Raw genomic sequence first — 22,314 nt, 5'->3', positions numbered from 1 at the left:
CAACGGGGCCTATAGTTTGGTGTTTCATCTCCTAGGGTTAGATTTTTGGATGCTTGGGGTTTTCCATTGTTTCTCAATGATAAATAGGCTTTCAAGCCTCATTGTAACACAGTTCAGAGGCATGTAGCTGCCACATCTCTTCTCAAAGATAAGCTACCATCGCCCGAGCTAGCCTTATTTCCATTCTATTTGTAAGCATATTTCAGTATATGATATTAATGAAATGAAATGTTATTTTTGTTGCATCTCTATATTTATCTTTATATCTATAATTTTTTGCATTCCTGTTTAAATTTGGATCATCCTAGAAAAACCCCGAAGGGAAAACTAGTGTAGAAGATGAGGGTTTATTTTATTATGCAACAATTTGAGATAATAACTACAACTAGTTTCCCAACTAGAAAATCTCTAGAAATACACTAGAAAAATAATTTGGAGATCTGAGACCTCCTCTTTTAAACGACTCAGCCTCCTCTGTCTTGCCCGCACCCCATACTGGCAACTCGCATTGTTGCCTGGAATGCACACTACATTATTTGAGTGACTCGCACAACCTTAGATATGCCACCAACTGGGCCATATAACCTCCTCTAACTCTAGAATGACTTCTCTCTACCTTGTGGACACTGATCTGGCCTCTGGGAACTTAATTGAACCTCTTTCGACAACTCACACTGCTGGACTAGTTAAATCACACTGCTTTGTATGGCCACTTTTGCAAACAATTCAACCTCCTCTTTTCCTGCCTCTTGGACACTAGAAAATTGAGGAAAATTCCTTCGTATATCTACCTCCAAATATTTGTTACTCCCTCTCTTTTATGTTATTTCCTTGGCTTAAACTGTGCCCTCACTAAAAACTAGGAACTGGGTAGCTTGATTTTCCTTTCTCACAATGATCACACTGATGCTTTTTCCAAGCCCTTCGACCTACTCTTATAATCTCCCATTGGAGTCTCAACGATCACAATTTAATCTCCATCAATGAATAGGATCAATTAAACTTCATTAATATAAATCTCTAGAGAAATTTCGAACATCCTTAATTAATTAACTTTAATTTACCATTTTTCCTAAGTTATAATTAGGAAACAATTTAATTATGGAAAATTAATTTAATTAAGGTGTTTCCCATGTTTATGTTGCAAAACCTTTTCTTGGTTTGTGAGATCTAGTGCTCCTTAGCCTCTTAGCATCATCTGAGACTAGAACACCTATCTAATGCTACCATACCTATCAAAAACTAACACTCCCTCTTAGCAAGGAAGGTGTTCTCCACTATACTCCACTTATCCATTCTAATCATTTCTCCTCATGAAAAACCTATTGTTAGATTGTCACATGCTACTAATGTCTGACTTCTATTGTAGCTCCTTTCTTCACATCTCAATTGATCTAACTCCCTACCATTGGAAATCACTGTGAAGAAGTCAAGCTGGAAAACACTGTCCACCATGCACTGCGCATACTCTAACTCACCTACCACCAATTGTACCTGAATAAATCCCTTATCTACTTTGTCACTGCAACTGGATCTATTATTGTCCGTTGAAGTTATTATCACTCAGGTTGTCCTTAAGTTCCTGAAAGGATACGGCCGAGGTAACCACAAACCAATCTTTGCACTGTAGGTTCTAGCCCGCCTGCAGTCAGAGAGGGCTCTCTCTTTCTGATTTAACTTCGTTGGAGATGATTTTAGGCTAGCTATTGAAGTTCAGGGGTTTTGTTTAAGTTTGGTGGGAAGGATGATGCCTTCAAGTAGAGAGGCAAAGCATAGTTTGTTAAGTTTCAAACCATTGGGTGTGGAGATAAGGAGTAAGACTGCTGGTGCGTTTTCTTGGTCACAAGAAGAATGAGGAGTAGGGTAGCTGCTCATGAAACAACACTTAAACTTAAAGGATGGAAAGAGGGCTAAGGTATGAGAGGCAACAAAGAATCTCTCAAACAGGTTAGCAGAAAGAAGATGAATGAAATCTATCTGGGAGCAGCTAAGAATTCCTAGATAACAGTCATTCATACATTGAAATAGATCAAACATGAGCCATAACAGAATTCATATTTATGTCTAGATCAAGAGGAAAACATTAAGAAACCATAGAATCTGGGCATAGAGTGCAGCTAAGCAATTTCTAAACCAATCCTTTGTTCTGTGACTTGAGCATATATGAATTTGAAATAACAGAGGGAAGAAAGACTTATTGATTCATATTGCAGCGCAAGAATTCCACATTCAATTCTCCAGAATCATTAATAACACATCAAACAATCCATTCTCCAAGCTTGTAAGCAGTCTTTGATTATAGGGAAAGTATCAGACATACTGTGCGAGTCTCTTCAGGAATACATTAGCCGACCCACCCCTTTAATAATGCAGAGGGTTGTATATATACAAAAACAAGATACAAAATATCTAGAGGATGAGTTATTAACTCATAACTTCTTTACCAACTCCTAAGGAGCGGTTGATGAGAAAATAAATGCTGAAATAAAGACACATGTAACAGCTGCTCTTTTTGTCAGTGAATATTGACTTTTGAGTCGGTTGGGGTTACGCATTCAAAAATTCCGGGCCTTTAAGCTTGTTGTCCCAGCTCTTTGCTTCGTCACTGTTTAGCCTGCCCTGCGTGTTCCTTAACTGCTCTGACTGGTGCCTCATGCCTTATCCTGTGCTTGCTGTTGACCTGTAGCTGACTGAGATTTTGAAATAAACAAAAAGAGGCAAAAATTGAAATCACCTGGGCAATACGGCCAGCATTGCCTGCCACCAATCCTCGGGAGGTAATTGATGCTGTTGTATTTTGAAAAGTGTCTCATCGGCCTCTGTATACTTGTAATAATTTGGCGGCATTTCAAACAGGTGATTAACTTCATGCTCCATGTAAAGTAAGCTTTCCAGCCTGTCATAGAGGGTTTGTCCTGAAGGCGGCCTTGCCTCCACTGTAGAACTTGATGCAGTAGTAAGCTTATTGGTGACATAATTATTAAGCTTGGTTGCATATTGGTCACGTGTCAACAATTTTCCAGCGCTGGTCAGTAGGTTGGGCAATCCTCTAGTCTGTAATGCTGTAAGCTTTGTGTCAAAATTGTCTACATCCCTCTGTATTTCCTGACATCTTGCTTCCAGCGTTTGTACAAAGCTTCTCAATGTGGGCACCCTCTTTACTGTTAATATGGCCTCTGTTCGGTTCATGATATGCAGCGCTGCCAGCTCTTCCTTAGTCTGATGATTCAGAAAATTAATCATTCTGTTGGCCTGCTCAGGCATATTTCCCAATGCTGCTTTGGCTCTCTGAATTTCAAACTTAGCAAGGCCAAGTAATTCTACCTGCTCATACATGGCCTGAATTGACCTCCATTGGCTGGTGAATAACTGATTAATCTTGGCCCACAGGATCTTCTTTATTTCAGCCAGGGTCTTGTCCAAGGATAACTCTTTCTCCAAGGTTTTAACTCTATCCTTCGGGGCCTTAATTTCCCTTGTTTGCTCAGCCACTATCATTTTGGACTTATCATATTTTTCTTCCAGTTTGGCCAGCTTTTCTTTGGCCTCCTTTATCTTGTTGCCTGCAGCTTTAGCTCATTGATAGCTCTTGTCAATTCATCCATGCTCATGCCTATTTCAGGTGCTGTTGTTGTTGATGTTGTGGCTTCTGTAGCTGTTGTGGTAGTTGCTGGAATATTTGGAGGAGTTACCGCTGCTTGTGCAGATGGAATAACAGCAACAGTTGGAACTATTTGAGGCAGCCGGGAGGTCGACTCTCCTTGCTTGCCCTATAGCGCTTTCTCCAATTTTGTTTCCAAATCAATTACTCTATAGTTCAATTTCATCATCAAATCCAATTGATCCTCAGCTTCTTTCTCTTTCTACAGTTCTCCTGTTTGAGGGTGCTCAGTAGGAAGCAACCTCAATCTCTTTTTCAATGCAGCTATATCATCATCTTTCTTTTTCATAAGGGCCCTCACACCCTTAGGATCCTTAGGATCATGTCCTAAATCAACAATAATGTCCTCCAATGTTTTGATTCTATTGTCTTTGGTTGTGGAGGATAATCTTTCAAAATCCAACTGAGTGTTAGTATTCTTCAATGATTCCTTCAACTCATGGGCCAATGTGGCCTTCTCTCCAAGGGTGGCATAAAGCATCTCCACTGTCTGCTTATGTAGCTCTATCTGATCCATGGGGTGAATGTCCTTGGCCAGGACCTCTAACCTTGTCTTAACAAAATCTACAGCTGATTGTGGCTGTTGAATCTTGGGCTTGAAGTGGCTGAGAATCATCTTTTCTTGCCTGATGTCAAATGCTGCCATCAATCTTTCCTGCTTGGTAGGTGTTTCTTTTAGGAATTGATCATATAGTTTCACTCTAAGTAGCTCATTTTGAGCTTTGATTTCTTTGAAGTTGGATTTAACGCTAGCTGGTTTCTTGCCTCGTTGTGTGGAGGAAGACACCTCCATGCTGTGCTGTCTGTCTTGCTCTTGCTGAAAAGAGCTTGTAGGTGTGTCCTGGCTTGCTTCCCTTCTTGGGCTTTCTATGACCTCCTCACTGACCTCCTCCTCAATTGAAGGATCAACTCTTTGCCTCTTAGATTCAGGTTGCTGTGTAGACCCACAAGCAGGTGTGGAGTCTTCTCAGTCTCGCTTTCTGCCTCTTTCTTCATTGACAGGAGTTTGCAAAGGTGGCACTTGTAGTGTCTCTATTTGTTGAGCAGGGGTCTGCCCTTGATTTTGTTCGGTTGAAGTGACTGGTTGTTCAATGGCCATTGATTGTTCTGTCTCCATTGGCTCTTTTCCTTTGGCTGTACCTGTTGCTGATGTAGATGCTCCTTGGGCAGCTTGTGAAGCTGCAATTGTAGATGTGCCCTCCTCCACTTGGTATGGCAGCTTGAGAGTTACTTGGCCAGAAGAATCCAAGTCAAGCGTTTTTTCAAGATCTTTAGAAGTTTACTCCAAAATTTCCTCTTGAGTGAATTCTTCAACTAAAGTGCCTTGTACCCATGCGTCTTGAAAAGCATATTTTTCGATGTGTGGGTTTTTGCAGTGGTCATATGGTGTCAATCTGTATTTAACCCTTCTGGCATTAATAAACCCAAGCGAGTCATAAGGGACCCACCAGAAACTTCTTTTCAATTTGAATTGATCCTTGAGTATCAGGTCAGCATCTTGCCAACCTTCCTTCTTGTTCATGATGAAGGGGCCTACGTGGTCTTTGAATTTGAGTTGTGCCTTCTTCTTGGTGCTGTGAAAATGAGTCAAATCCGAATTTATAAGTTGCCTGCAGTATTCCAAGGCAAACAGCCTCATTGGCACATATCTTGGGAGCCTGTAAGGACAAAGCTCGCAGCCATAGATTCTAATCACAGTGTGGTTCTGATATAGGTACCAATCGCCTACTTTGTAGCTCTTAGATAGCTGCAATAGTTTCTGCATCTCATAAGTTATTCTGGGAGGGGGAACTTTCATCAAGAGGCAGGAGACTGGATAAACGAACTGGTCAATGAACTCACAGTATAAATAAGGAGAATGTTGGACTTGATGAAAAACAGATGACCAGAAGACAACAGATCTTCTTTCTCCCTTTGAATTCAATTTCTTGATGGGGCATTGGAAGCTTTCGGACTGATAATACATGAGCAAATGATAGATGTATGAGGAATATTTGAAAACTCCTTATCTGTCTAGGTTAAGGAGCTGGTCATGGATTTTATTTACTAAGAACCTGGCATAATTATACTTGACAGCAGGAGGTTGTCCTTGAGTAAATGAAGACAACAGAACCAACATTGTCTCATCCACATACTCACTTGTTGTGAAACCCAACACATAAGATATCATGTCTATAAGCAACTTCCCAACCTCATTGAAATGGTCATATGGGAATGGAGGTGGTTCCTTAGGTTGACAATCTGCCCTCATAAAGATCTTAGCAATTTTTTCAATCTTGGGGCCGGGAAGCCAGGAGGCTTCTTCTAGCAAGTTATTAATGGAGAAGGGCAATAGTATCTGAGTCTGCTTGAAATTCAACATCTGGTTGATGGAGTCAGGTGTGATATGAAAGAGTATGCTCCCAGATGGAGACTTAACTGCCCTCTGAGTTGGCTCATAATTTGCAGCACACAGGTGAATAATTTCAGGAAAAATGTTGACAGAGGGGAGGAAATGGCGTGGCAAATTGGTCTCCCATATGCCATACATGTCGGATTTATTTATGAAACTATTTCTCAGTTGGCAATAGGTATGAAAATGATTTCTGTTTCCCACCAGGTCTTGAATAAGATATTCTGTATCGGCCAAGGCCATTGACTCAAGTTCTTTACTTGGTGGATTTATGGGAGTGATGTTCAAAGCAGATGGAGAGGCCATTATGCAACTTTTGAAAGATTGAGCTGAAAACTTCCCTTTTCTTAGTGAATTCTCTGGGGCTAGAGACTATGAAGAACAATGCAAAGGGGCAGAGGAGAATTACAGCTTCAGTAGACTGATAAGCAGCGGAGTAGGGTAAAACAGGGCAATGTTGAGCTGCTGCAAGACTTTTCCTGGAGGTCGAGCTCTAAAACAGAACTTGCCAGTGAATTTGTAAATGGGCACCAGGTTTACGAGGCCATTTCTGAGGTGAAGGGTTTCCAGTGAGTTTAAGGGAGTCTCAGGCGTAGCAGTGTTGCAAATTGGGAAATTTCGCAGGCTTATAGTATGTGCAGTGGATAAAATGAAAGAACAGGAGTGAAAATGGGGGAGATATGACAAATACCTGGTTCAAACAGTGCTGAGAGTGGACGAGCAGGTGCGACGGTAGGCTATGAAGCTGAATTTGTAGGCCGCGGCAGCTCAACTGGATGTTTTAAGCTTTGGGAATGCGAAAATGAATAAAACATTGAGCCGGAGCCTTCAAATGAACCAATAGAAAAACTACAACGGTCGTTTGCGTGCTCTTTAAGCAAAAATTGACATTTTGGCGCTTTTGGTGCTTTTTCGGGATGACGTCGGCATGACGTCATTAGCGGGTCCGAGGTACGGATAGATGACGTGGCAACTGACAGGGCAGTGATGTGGCAGTGACACGGTGGCAGGGCGCGGGCACAAAAGGGATGAAGTGGTGGCAAGGTGGCACAGCATCGAAGGCGAGGAGATGACGTCATGGGGCAGACGTGGCGCTTACGTCATATAAAGGAGAGCGGTAAGCGGTTTCATGGCGCACTGCTTTAGCGCCTGGGCGGTTTGGGAGGAGGGGGCTCCGCCACACTCGGGAGGGCGATGCGTGGCAGGAGTACGATGGGCAAACCGCCGAACTCCCGGATGCTAACCCTCGAGCTTTTGGAGGGTAAAAATACCCGCCCACCGTAGATCTTGGGCGGGCCAGATCTAACGGCTGTCGGGGCGGGTAAGTCGGTGGAAGGTTAGGGCGGGGACCCGCCCGCTATTTTATTTAATTATTCATGCGACGGGGAGGGTTTCAAACTTTAATAAAGTGGGTTTTGGATTTATATGCGCGCGGGGGTCAAACATTTAGTTTAATGTTCAATAAAGCATTTAAACATTTAACCTTTGGGAATAATGACTGCGGAGGGTAAAAATACGAGACTTTTGATGAGCGGGGAATTGGGTAAAGGTTATTAGCCCAACGAGAGGTTGGGTTAATTCCAAGTTTAGGAGATAGAAGGGTTAATAAGAGCCCCAAATGGACTGCTATTTCCCGGACTAGAAGACATATGGCTATAGTGCCAAGGGGAGGTTATTTAATATTTTTGGGAACTTTATATGTTTTTTGATAGTGAATGGGGATGGAGGAGTAGTTAGGGAGCTACATAGTACAATTAGGAGTTAATATGGATTGTGAGGTGAAAGTAAAAGAGAAGGCTAAGTTTCAAAAGTAAAACTTAGACATAGGGGTAAATGAGAGTGAAAAGTGATTTCACACAAGAAATGTGGCTTCTTTTCATTTGAACAAAGCCAGCATTTACCTTGATATTTCACAGAAATGAGAAGAAATCAGGACTTATTGGGCAGATCCCAAAGTCCTTTAAGGGGATGTTAGTAAGGGACTTTGGGGGGGAGTGAAGGGAAGTTAGACATGCTTCCAGCATTCTGCCATCAAACACTTCTTAGCAACCTCTGCCACTGATGAGATTAGCTTCCTTTCTCAAAGCCAAAACTGAAGATGATCTTGCTTCTGCAACCCCAGGCTACCTACCCAGCCTAATACACCTAACATTTTTTGTTACTTCAGGAAGGGTGCAGTTAGACTTGGAAACCCTGATTGCTTTTTCTTTTAAACTGCCTTCCTATCTAAAAACTAGCCTTATTTCTTCCAAGGACCCAGATTAAGCTGTTGGGTACCTTCATTCTCTACCTAACTACTAATCTGCCAAGTTTAAACTATTTGGACAGATACTAATTTTCTCTATCTTCTAAAGCAAGCAATTTAAACTTAGGGAAACCAAGCTTAGGCTGTTTGGCTTTCCCTTAGCTGAGAAATCTTTCAAAAATGGAACTTTTGCAGTATGGAAAGATGAACATTTTTGGCACTTCCACTGTCAATCATGAAATATGAAACCTGTTGCAACAGGAGGCTAATAGTGGCTCCACCTGGGGATGGCTTTTCCTTGTGAAAAGTCAAGAACAGCAGGTCAGACTGCCTTTAATTTTTGATTATTTGTTGTATTCTAAAAACTTTCCCTTGCTGGCTATCTTATTTATATAAATGACAGCATACTTGAGGAGCTTAGGGCCTTCACTTCGGGCTTCAACTGCAACAAGCTACTATCCAAACAAAAAACTAAAATCCTACCTACCTACCTTAATCAGCACCTGTTTGCTGGTTAGGTAAAATGAAACAACCAGTGCAACCACTTAAGCATTTGTAGAAAGAAACAAACAGTTTGCCCGACAGTTGGTGAAATCAAAAACATTGTTTGCTCGTGTACCCCCATAATCAAAATTTTGACATATAAAGGCCACTGCTGAAGTACCTGGGCCTCATAGATAAAATATGTTAAAGATTTTGAGTTGAGAAGATCCTCCATGTAATCAGCTACAGGATCGACAAAAGCATCATGTGGGATTGTTTCTTCTACATCTTTTTGGGCTGATGAAACAGTTATATCCTCAGTAACAAACTCTATAGCCAATACTTCAGTCTTTCTCTTGAAAGCATGATTGGTCTCAATCTGTAAGTCAGGAGGTAGCACAATTTCCTCATGGCCCAGAGAAGGAAAATCTCGGAAGAACTCTTTAAGATCAGGAAAATCGTATAACTGGATTTGAGAATGCAAAAGCTCAATCTCATTTTCATGTTCTTCCACAATTAAATCAAGAAGACACATTTTGATTTGAGGTTGTTGTATTGCTTTGACCTTTAACAACACCAGTCTAAAAAAAAATTCATCAAGTTCATATTCTGATAACAACTTCTTGAATTCATTTACAGCGTGTTTAACTTCATCTTCCACACACTAGGTAATCCTGTCTGACTATTAACACTTTGAAATGGGATTACTTGGCTGTAAAACTGCTCAAAACTTTGAAAATTTCTCTTTCAGGTTCGCTTCTCCAGTGGAGTCTTGATTGTGAAGATGATGTGGAGTCGCCAGGTGGATGATTCACTTTAGAGTGCCTGATCTCTGTCCACCATCAAAGCTCAGAACTAAACTTGTAAACTTGGTTGTAAAGGAAACGATGACCTTCTCCAGAAAACTAGAAAGAAACTCTTGAAGGTCTGTTTCTTCCCCAGCAGAGCTTTCCAACTTGATTCATGAAATTATCTGAGGATTGATCCCCAGTATGGTCACCATTATGTTATCACTCAGGTTGTCCTTAAGCTCCTGAAAGGATACGGCCGAGGTAACCACAAACTAATCTTTGGACTGCAGGTTCTAGCCCACCTGCTGTCAGAGAGGGCTCTCTCTTTCTGATTTAACTTCGTTGGAGATTATTTTAGGCTAGCTATTGAAGTTCAGGGGTTTTGTTTAAGTTTGGTGGGAAGGATGATGCCTTCAAGTAGAGAGGCAAAGCATAGTCTGTTAAGTTTCAAACCATTGGGCGTGGAGATAAGGAGTAAGACTGCTGGTGCGTTTTCTTGGTCACAAGAAGAATGAGGAGCAGGGTAGATGCTCATGAAACAACACTTAAACCTAAAGGATGGAAAGAGGGCTAAGGTATGAGAGGCAACAAAGAATCTCTCAAACAGGTTAGCAGAAAGAAGATGAATGAAATCTATCTGGGAGCAGCTAATAATTCCTAGATAACAGTCATTCATATATTGAAATAGATCAAACATGAGCCATAACAGAATTCATATTTATGTCTAGATCAAGAGGAAAACATTAAGAAACCACAGAATCTGGGCATAGAGTGCAGCTAAGCAATTTCTAAACCAATCCTTTTTTCTGTGACTTGAGCATATATGAATTTGAAATAACAGAGGGAAGAAAGACTTATTGATTCATATTGCAGCGCAAGAATTCCACATTCAATTCTCCAGAATCATTAATAACACATCAAACAGTCCATTCTCCAAGCTTGTAAGCAGTCTTTGATTATAGGGAAAGTATCAGACATACTGTGCGAGTCTCTTCAGGAATACATTAGCCGACCCACCCCTTTAATAATGCAGAGGGTTGTATATATACAAAAACAAGATACAAAAATATCTAGAGGATGAGTTATTAACTCATAACTTCTTTACCAACTCCTACGGATCGGTTGATGAGAAAATAAATGCTGAAATAAAGACACATGTAACAGTTGCTCTTTCTGTCAGTGAATATTGACTTTTGAGTCCATTTGAGTCTGTTGGGGTTGCTCTTTCAAAAATTCCGGGCCTTTAAGCTTGCTGTCCCAGCTCTTTGCTTCGTCACTGTTTAGCCTACCCTGAGTGTTCCTTAACTACTCTGACCGGTGCCTCATGCCTTATCCTGTGCCTGTTGTTGACCTGTAGCTGACTGAGATTTTGAAATAAACAAAAAGAGGCAAAAACTGAAATCACCTGGGCAATACGGCCAGCATTTCCTGCCACAAATCCTCGGGAGGTAATTGATTCTATTGTATTTTGACAAGTGTCTCATCGGCCTATGTATACTTGTAATAATTTGGCGATATTTCAAACAGGTGATTAACTTCATGCTCCATGTAAAATAAGCTTTCCAGCCTGTCATAGAGGGTTTGTCCTGAAGGCGGCCCTGCCTCCACTGTAGAACTTGATGCAGCAGTAAGCTGATTGGTGACATAATTATTAAGCCTGGTTGCATATTGGTCACGTGTCAACAATTTTCCAGCACTGGTCAGTAGGCTAGGCAATCCTCTAGTTTGTAATGTTGCAAGCTTTGTGTCAAAATTGTCTACATCCCTCTGTATTTCCTGACATCTTGCTTCCAGTGTTTGTACAAAGCTTCTCAATGTGGGCACCCTCTTTACTGTTAATATGGCCTCTGTTCGGTTCATGATATGCAACGCTGCTAGCTCTTCCTTAGTCTGATGATTCAGAAAATTAATCATTCTGTTGGCCTACTGAGGCATATTTCCCAATGCTACTTTGGCTCTCTGAATTTCAAACTTAGCAAGGCCAAGTAATTCTACCTGCTCATACATGGCCTGAATCGACCTCCATTGGCTGGTGAATAACTGATTAATCTTGGCCCACAGGATCTTCTTTATTTCAGTCAGGGTCTTGTCCAAGGATAGCTCTTTCTCCAAGGTTTTAACTCTGTCCTTCAAGGCCTTAATTTCCCTTGTTTGCTCGGCCACTGTCATTTTGGACTTATCATATTTTTCTTCCAGTTTGGCCAACTTTTCTTTGGCCTCCTTTATCTCTGTTACCTGCAGCTTTAGCTCATTGATAGCTCTTGTCAATTCATCCATGCTCATGCCTGTTTCAGGTGTTGTTGTTGTTGATGTTGTGGCTTCTGTAGCTGTTGTGGTAGTTGCTGGAATATTTGGAGGAGTTACCGCTGCTTGTGCAGATGGAATAGCAGCAACAGTTGGAACTATTTGAGGCAGCTGGGAGGTCGACTCTCCCTGCTTGCCCTGTAGCGCTTTCTCCAATTCTGCTTCCAAATCAATTACTCTCTGGTTCAATTTCATCATCAAATCCAATTGATCCTCAGCTTCTTTCTCTTTCTGCAGTTCTCCTGTTTGAGGGTGCTCAGTAGGAAGCAACCTCAATCTCTTTTTCAATGCAGCTATATCATCATCTTTCTTTTTCATAAGGGCCCTCACACCCTTAGGATCCTTAGGATCATGTCCTAAATCAACAATAATGTCCTCCAATGTTTTGATTCTATTGTCTTTAGCTGTGGAGGATAATCTTTCAAAATCCAGATGAGTGTTAGTATTATTCAATGATTCCTTCAACTCATGGGCCAATGTGGCCTTCTCTGCAAGGGTGGCATAAAGCATCTCCGTTGTCTGCTTATGTAGCTCTATCTAATCCATGGGGTGAATGTCCTTGGCCAGGACCTCTAACCTTGTCTTAACAAAATCTGCAGCTGACTGTGGCTGCTGAATCTTGGGCTTGAAGTGGCTGAGAATCATCTTTTCTTACCTGATGTCAAATGCTGCCATCAATCTTTCCTGCTTGGCAGGTGTTGCTTTTAGGAATTGATCATATAGTTGCACTCTAAGTAGCTCATTTTGAGCTTTGATTTCTTTGAAGCTGGCTTTAACGCTAGCTGGTTTCTTGCCTCGTTGTGTGGAGGAAGACACCTCCATGCCGTGTTGTCTGTCTTGCTCTTGCTGAAAAGAGCTTGTAGGTGTGTGTTGGCTTGCTTCCCTTCTTGGGCTTTCTATGACCTCCTCACTAACCTCCTCCTCAATTGGAGGATCAACTCTTTGCCTCTTAGATTCAGGCTGTTGTGTAGACCCACAAGCAAGTGTGGAGTCTTCTCGGTCTCGCTTTCTGCCTCTTTCTTCATCGATAGGAGTTTGCAGAGGTGGCACTTGTAGTGTCTCTGTTTGTTGAGGAGGGGTCTGCCCTTGAGTTTGTTCGGTTGAAGTGATTGGTTGTTCAATAGCCATTGATTGTTCTGTCTCCATTGGCTCTTTTCCTTTGGTTGTACCTATTGCTGTTGTAGATTCTCCTTGGGCAGCTTGTGAAGCTGCAGCTATAGATGTGCCCTCCTCCACTTGGTATGGCAGCTTGAGAGTTACCTAGCCAGCAGAATCCAAGTCAAGCGTTTTTTCAAGATCTTTAGCAGTTTGCTCCAAAATTTCCTCTTGAGTGAATTATTCAACTAAAGTGCCTTGTGCCCATGCGTCTTGATTAGCATATTTTTCGATGTGTGGGTTTTTGCAGTGGTCATATGGTGTCAATCTATATTTGACCCTTCTAGCATTAATAAAGCCAAGCGGGTCATAAGGGACCCACCAAAAACTTCTTTTCAATTTGAATTGATCCTTGAGTATCAGGTCAGCATCTTGCCAACCTTCCTTCTTGTTCATGATGAAGAGGCCTAGGTGGTCTTTGAATTTGAGTTGTGCCTTCTTCTTGGTTCTGTGAAAATGAGTCAAATCCGAATTTATAAGCTGCCTGTAGTATTCCAAGGCAAACAGCCTCATTGGCGCATATCTTGGGAGCCTGTAAGGACAAAGCTCGCAACCATAGATTCTAATCACAGTGTGGTTCTGATATAGGTACCAAACACCTACTTTGTAGCTCTTAGATAGCTGCAATAGTTTCTGCATCTCATAAGTTATTCTGGGAGGGGGAGATTTCATCAAGAGGCAGGAGACTGGATAAACGAACTGGTCAATGAACTCACAGTATAAATAAGGAGAATGCTAGACTTGATGGAAAACAGATGACCAGAAGACAACATATCTTCTTTCTCCCTTTGAATTCAATTTCTTGATGGGGCATTGGATGCTTTCGGACAGATAATACATGAGAAAATGATAGATATATGAGGAATATTTGAAAACTCCTTGCCTGTCTAGGTTAAGGAGCTAGTCATGGATTTTATTTACTAAGAACCTGGCATAATTATACTTGACAGCAGGAGGTTGTCCTTGAGTAAATGAAGACAACAGAACCAACACTGTCTCATCCACATACTCACTTGTTGTGAAACCCAACACATAAGATATCATGTCTATAAGAAACTTACCAACCTCATTGAAATGGTCATATGGGAATGGAGGTGGTTCCTTAGGTTGACAATCTGCCCTCATAAAGATCTTAGCAATTTTCTCAATCTTGGGGCCGGGAAGCCAGGAGGCTTCTTCCAGCAAGTTATTAATAGAGAAGGGCAATAGTATCTGAGTCTGCTTGAAATTCAACATCTGGTTGATGGAGTCAGGTGTGATATGAAAGAGTATGCTCCCAGATGGAGACTTAACTGCCCTCTGAGTTGGCTCATAATTTGCAGCACACAGGTGTATAATTTCAGGAAAAATGTTGACAGAGGGGAGGAAATAGCGTGGCAAATTAGACTCCCATATGCCATACATGTCGGATTTATTTATGAAACTGTTTCTCAGCTGGCAATAGGTATGCAAATGATTTATGTTTCCCACCAGGTCTTGAATAAGATAGTCTGTATCAGCCAAGGCCATTGACTCAAGTTCTTTACTTGGTGGATTTATGGGAGTGATGTTCAGAGCAGATGGAGAGGCCATTATGCAACTTTTGAAAGATTGAGCTGAAAACTTCCCTTTTCTTAGTGAATTCTCTGGGGCAAGAGACTATGAAGAACAATGCCAAGGGGCAGAGGAGAATTACAGCTTCAGTAGACTGATATAAGCAGCGAAGTAGAGTAAAACAGGGCAATGCTGAGCTGCTGCAAGACTTTTCCTGGAGGCCGAGCTCTAGAACAGAGCTTGCCAGTGAATTTGTAAATGGGCACCGGGTTTGCGAGGCCTTTTCTGAGGTGAAGGGTTTCCAGTGAGTTTAATGGAGTCTCAGGCGTAGCAGTGTTACAAATTGGGAAATTTCGCAGGCTTATAGTATGTGCAGTGGATAAAATGAAAGAACAAGAGCGAAAATGGGGGAGATATGACAAATACCTGGTTCAAACAGCACTGAGAGTGGACGAGCAGGTGCGACGGTAGGCTATGAAGCCGAATTTGTAGGCCGCGGCAGCTCAACTGGATGTTTTAAGCTTTGGGAATGCGAAAATGAATAAAACAGTGAGCCGGAGCCTTCAAATGAACCAATAGAAATGAACTGCAATGGTCGTTTGCGCGCTCTTTAAGCAAAAATTGACATTTTGGCGCTTTTGGTGCTTTTTCGGGATGACATCAGCATGACGTCATCGGCGGGTCCGGGGTACGGATAGATGACGTGGTAGCTGACGGGGCAGTGATGTGGCAGTGACACGATGGCAGGGCGCGGGCACAAAAGGGATGAAGTGGTGGCAAGGTGGCACAGCAGCGGAGGCGAGGAGATGACGTCGTGGGGCAGACGTGGCGCTTACATCGTATAAAGGAGAGCGGTAAGCGGTTTCATGGTGCACCGCTTTAGCGCTTGGGCGGTTTGGGAGGAGGGGGCTCCGCCACACTCAGGAGAGTGATGCATTGCGGGAGTACGATGGGCAAACCGCCGAACTCCCGGACGCTAACCCTCGAGCTTTTGGAGGGTAAAAACACCCGCCCACCGTAGATCTTGGGCGGGCCAGATCTAACGGCTGCCAGGGCGGGTAAGTCAGTGGAAGGTTAGGGCGGGGACCCACCCACTATTTTATTTAATTATTCATGCGGCGGGGAGGGTTTCAAACTTTAATAAAGTGGGTTTTGGATTTATATGCGCGCAGGGGTCAAACATTTAGTTTAATGTTCAATAAAGCATTTAAACATTTAACCTTTGGGAATAATGACTGCGGAGGGTAAAAATACGAGACTTTTGATGAGCGGGGAATTGGGTAAAGGTTATTAGCCCAACGAGAAGTTGGGTTAATTCCAAGGTTAGGAGATAGAAGGGTTAATAAGAGCCCCAAACGGACTGCTATTTCCCGGACTAGAAGACATATGGCTATAGTGCCAAGGGGAGGTTATTTAATATTTTTGGGAACTTTATATGTTTTTGATAGTGAATGGGGATGGAGGAGTAGTTAGGGAGCTACATAGTACAATTAGGAGTTAATATGGATTGTGAGGTGAAAGTAAAAGAGAAGGCTAAGTTTCAAAAGTAAAACTTAGACATAGGGGTAAATGAGAGTGAAAAGTGATTTCACACAAGAAATGTGGCTTCTTGTCATTTGAACAAAGCCAACATTTACCTTGATATTTCACAGAAATGAGAAGAAATCAGGACTTATTGGGCAGATCCCAAAGTCCTTTAAGGGGATGTTAGTAAGGGACTTTGGGGGGGAGTGAAGGGAAGTTAGACATGCTTCCAGCATTCTGCCATCAAACACTGCTTAGCAACCTCTGCCACTGATGAGATGAGCTTCCTTTCTCAAAGCAAAAACTGAAGATGATATTGCTTCTGCAACCCCAGGCTACCTACCCAGCCTAATACACCTAGCATTTTTTGTTACTTCAGGAAGGGTGCACTTAGACTTGCAAACCCTGATTGCTTTTTCTTTTAAACTGCCTTCCTATCTAAAAACTAGCCTTATTTCTTCCAAGGACCCAGATTAAGCTGTTGGGTACCTTCATTCTCTACCTAACTACTAATCTGCCAAGCTTAAACTGTTTGGACAGATACTAATTTTCTCTATCTTCTAAAGCATGCAATTTAAACTTAGGGAAACCAAGCTTAGGTTGTTTGGCTTTCCCTTAGCTGAGAAACCTTTCAAAAATGGAACTTTTGCAGTATGGAAAAGATGAACATTTTTGGCACTTCCACTGTCAATCATGAAATATGAAACCTGTTGCAACAGGAGGCTAACAGAAGCTTTGAATGAAACTAGCTTTTCACTGTCTACTAAGCATCTGATTGTGCTCAACTAGCCCTGCAACTACTTCTAAAATATTTTACTGCAACTATATATGCATTATCCCTCAATATCTAGTTGTGCCTTGGTGAGATCTTGTTCCTCCTACTACTCTACTATTGTGGTCTTATGTAACAAAGGTATTGATCCATGTGAATAAAAATTAGATTTGGTCTAGAATTCTTGCAACTCCTCAGGAATACTACCCATTATGGCAATTTGGAGCATCATCCTCCTTCTCCATCAGAAGTTATTTTTGCTATTAATGTGCATTCCCCCAACCTGGAGGTAAACTCATCAATCTCTATCGAAGATGTTGTTTGTTTCCCCTTGTTTTCCTTCTTCCTCTTTGGACGCTAGGTGATGAAGTGGCCAAATTCACCACATTTGAAGCACTTGACCTTCGACAGGTATTTCTTCTTCTTATCTCCTCCTTTTGAGTTATATCCCTGGCTAAGAACGTTCTTCACCTTTACCTTGCCTGCAAGGGCTACATTTTCTTATTCCTTCTCCACCTTTGGTCCCTTGCCACTACTACTGGTAGTGCCTTCTACTAGACTAATCCTTAGCTCCTCCTGAGTGAATTCACTCCACAAGCGTTCCCATTCTGGTAGTTTATCTCATCCAATGATTCTTTGAACAAAAGTTCACCATTTTTTAGTAAACCTGTTTAGAGTTGTTCGCACCATTTCACTATCTGTCAGTTTTTATCCAATAGCAGAAAGTTCATCTCTGAATTTTGGATCCTAATGAGATAGGAATTTACACTCTCACACTTCTACATCTTGGTCATTTCCATTTTTTCATTGTGAATCATTTTTTGATTCTCAAATGGATCATGGTACAACTTCACAATGACCTACCACATTCCCTTTGTCATATTCTTGTCTGAAATATGCAAGACAATGTGATCCTAAACCCTATTTAGGACCATCCTCTTTGCTTTGGCCATGTCCTTCTTGAAATAAAGATACTATCTAGGGTATGTTTTCTCCTTCAGCCCATGCTCATCCAACAGGGATTACATCTTGGCCTTGGAAACGCTAAAGTTTGAGGCTCTATCAATTTTGTCCTGATCTTTGAGTCTTGTTGCGGCCATCTCTACGAAACTCAAAACAATTGGAGAATTATACACTAGAAATCACCTTCTCCTTTCAACAGCTCAATATTCTCTCTGCTATAGTCATTCCTCAAGAAATGTGCAAATCTGATAATGCACTTGATTTCCAGTTTCCTTCCCAGAAATTGCATTTCTTGTTACTTCTACTGGGTAACTCGCTCTACCTCCTACAATTCCTTATTCGGAATATGGCACATGCACTTCTCACCTTGAAAATCATACTAGTTGGACTAACAAGTCTACTATGACCTTCTTCTACTAGAAATCATGACCTCCTTTCCTACAACTAGAAAACTGGAAACCCACTGAGAAATAAACTGGAAATTATGCTTGTGTTCTTTTCTCTTCCTGCTTTGTGTAGATATGCAACTGCACACTCAGATTTACTCTTTGAAATTATTGATCCGCACTCCAGAAATCATCTTTGATAAATCCCTTGCCTGCTGCTACAAATATGAGGCAAATTGAATTTTTCCTCCACTGTGGAAATGGAAATCGGACTTCTACCTCTCTACTACTCGCACTGCTTGGTTGGCATGCATAGATATAGAAATATCGTGCTTAGATCTCCCTTTGAAACTGAACAATATTGCTTCCTTTACCTTTGAGCCTCTGATTTGATCTTCAATGTTGTTGGGCGCATATAAGATGTCTTCTAGAACTCCTAATTGCCCCACATTAATTATCGACCTGGGTAAGTCTTTTTGTTTCAAGAGTGTACACAGTATGAAAGTGATGGAAATCGTTGGATCTACAGAGAGTAATTCTCTAAAATAACTTATTGATTTCAATACAAGAGTAAATGGATCAAATCATAAACTACCAAACTTGTAACTTCAAAGAAATTAAACTATTCAAGCATCAAAACCCAATCTCAATCAAAAAAGCTCTAATTGCAATTACAAGCCATAAGCACATCAACCGAGTGCACTGTAGCGGTAACAGAGCTCTTTTAGCTGAATAGAAACTTCTGCATAACAGTGATACACCTGATCTAACCAATAATACTCTGGCTCTCAATTAACAATAAATAACTCTTACCTAATAATTGAATCAATCTACGACATAAATAAATGAAACCAATCAAAAGAAATAAGAAATAATGCGCGAAATGCACAAACTCAACACTGGTGATTTATATATCAAATAGATCAATCGTAAAACTATAAAACAAAGTAATTAGACTTGCAGTAAAAAGGTAAAAATATAACATAGGGAAAAGCAATGAAATCCACCAGTGACTGGGCCCAAGCCGCCAATGATTACTGCCTAGTTACTCAGAATATCACGAGCAAACTGAAACACAAATTATATATTACTCATTAACTCTAAATGTCATTACAGTAATGATGTGTTCTTCAGAATAACACTCTGTCTCTTAAAATTATAGTCGAAGTAAAAAGGCAAAAGTTGTTCTATTCTATTCGTTTTTCCCCTCTTATAGTCAAAGAGGAAAAGAGATAATTGTGATTCCTCAGGATCAGGAGATCCTGAGGAATCCGCAACCACATGTTATTATCACAACAATATTTCATCCTACACTGATCCTTCCGATTCACTTCTCAACTTGACCGCACAAGACGCACTCTTTTTTCCTTGTTTAGCCTTTGTTGTTCAAAATATTGAACAGCAATTGTCCCATTCTCTAATCTCTGCATAAAAAGAAACGAAAGTTAGTTTTGACAGCCAAATCATATCAAAAGAGATTTTGTTCACTTTCTATCAAAATCAGTTATTACATCATGGCACAAATGCATAAAAAGGAGGAAAAATATAATGTAATCAAGGGTAAATGTATACCTATTGTACAACCCAACATACTCCCCTGCTTACCTTGTTTCATGTCCTCATGAAAATAAGTAGTTATTATGTAATGCATTTAAAGAGTAAGCAGGAAAGACTTTTTCCTTATACAACCTAAAACTGTGCTTTTGTATTAAATTTTCAAAGGTTATACCTTCATGACTGTCAGGCAGCTCGTAATCAAAACAATATCCTTCAGGAGGGTACCAAATAATAGGGCTCTTAAATTGACATCCTATCCAATGTGGTCCTTCCCTCAAGATAATATTACTGTATGTGACAAAATGGCCTACGATAGCTTTAAAATTCTTGTAGCCAAACGGTTCTCTGTTCTTCACACTATTGGTGGAGACTATCCATCTCTATTTGGATGCAAGTAAGGACCTTTCCTGAATGGATAAGAAATATGCCCTTCCCGCTTGCACACTTTCTTTATGTATAGGCCCCAGATTATTAATTACTCCCTCCTGTTTCATGAATCTCTTGTGTCTAACAAAAAGATGCAAGGGTTGAGTAGGCTCACCCCTTACCCACAAATCCAGTCCATGTTATTTCCTTTGGAAGGTGTTATAACCCCTGGACCACTTAAGTTGGTTCACTGCTAAGGAAATAAAGGCCTAGAACTAAATGCCCCCATTAAAAGGGGCTAGGATTGTTATCAACCTCCCGCCTAATAAAAAGTTATGCAAATAAATTTCACAGAGAAGACGTTAGACTTTTATCCCGTGCTCATTACAACATTTTATGAATTCTTCAGTTGTCTTCAATTCAACTGACTTGCCAGCCTTAACAGCTTTAATCTTCAACAATAAATATCTTTCCAACAAAAACAGAGCATATTTTGTAGCAAGAGATCTGCCAGATAAGATATCAGAATATAAAGAGCAAATAACATCAATCTAACCCACAACCTTATCTAACTTGGCTTTTACTTTCCTCGGCTTTTCTTCCTCTTGCCTTGACTTAGCAAAAGTTTCATCCTCAGTTATGGTCAAATCATTGAATTGCTTCTGCAGCTCCTGGTACTTTTGCAGAGGAATCGTCTCCTTCTTACATTGCGCTAAAGCAAGCTAGACCTGTACCAGCTCCTCTTGTAACTCTAGAATAATAGGATCATTGCTTGATGGAGTGTCACTGAATATTTCTTCTGTCTGGGTGCTTTTGTTGTGAAAGGATAAACCCTACGTCTGAATAGCCATATGTATCAGATCTATATGAAAGCTTGTTTGTGTGGTTATCATCTAAGTAGAAATAGATTCAGTCTGGCTTCCTATTGCCTTACCTTCACATACTTCTATCTGTGCGGCCACAGTGACTAACTCAGGAATAATGCTCGGAGCTTCCCCATTTGCAGCTTCTTTTAATTTCCGACGCAACCGCTTAACCGTCTTCTGAAGCTTCCGATATTTCTTCTTCAGCTTTCTTAAATTTATTTCAGCCACTTGTTTCTTCTTAGAAGCATCCTCTGTAGGAATAGGTTTATCAATATCCTTTGTGTCTGAGGGATCTTGGTGCTCATCTTGGCTATGTTCCACTATAACCGTGTCACCTGACTGGTTATCAGATTCATGAATTATTTGTGTCCACTTCCTCGGCCCGGTTTGCAGCTTCTAGGGAAGGAAACATTTCTGTGTGACCAGAATTCTCTATGGATTAAGACTTGTTTGGGCTCTAGTCAAGTAATCCTTCAGGTTGTATATATGTGCTCAAATCTGCAAGAACCTAGGCCATCCCTTCCTCAAATTCCTACAAGAAATCATCTCGGGGGCTCATAGGTGGTGTTTGAGAAGGCCCTGCTTCATTTTTTGGTTCACCATCATCTTGAGAAAAGTATTGTGCTTCCCTTTGTTCTGGGTCAGAATCATGTTCTTCCTCCTATTCTGGTTCAGAATTGGGTTCTTCCTCCTGTTCAGGTTCAGAATTGTGTTCTTCCTCCTGTTCAGGTTCAGAGTCATGTACAACAGCTGGACTAGAAGGCTCTGTCGGGCGCTCGGTGCTACCCTGAGGATCAACAAAATTCCTCTGAAATGGATTTATCTTCTCAAAACGTCGCTTAGTAGGTCTTGTTACTATACAAGCAGCTCTTTTCCTCTTCGAAACAGGGTTCTGTTGTTCAATTTCCAAGGTTGCAGAATTTTGGACTACAGGGTCTGGCCTAATCTCTGATGGGGTTATAAAATTATCCCAAGTTAAATCTTGCTGAGCAAGACTGTGACTAACAATCAGTCTGATCAACCCATGATGACTAACTACAGTATCAGGATGTTTAGCCCGTCTTACTCTATCAGCTATATCATGCAACAATGAATTTAAGAAAAATGTCAAATTGATAGTAAGCTTTTGCTTTAAAATGGCTAAAAGTTTAAGTTGTTGTGGTTTTACCACATCCCATCGACCATCACAAGTAATGTATTGTTGGATGACACTCGCCAATTCGAACCATGGTTCTCCCAGTGAGGACAGTTGAATTCCCTTGCCTTTTCAGGTTAGCTCTTCACCTGTGTCTTTGAAAATCTCCACTGTGTCATGC

This window comes from Pinus tabuliformis, chromosome J (genome assembly GCF_031772625.1).
Source record: "Pinus tabuliformis cultivar Carrire ecotype Pingquan chromosome J, CPIR1, whole genome shotgun sequence".
NCBI classification, from domain to species: domain Eukaryota; kingdom Viridiplantae; phylum Streptophyta; class Pinopsida; order Pinales; family Pinaceae; genus Pinus; species Pinus tabuliformis.
This window is presented reverse-complemented; position numbering follows the sequence as displayed.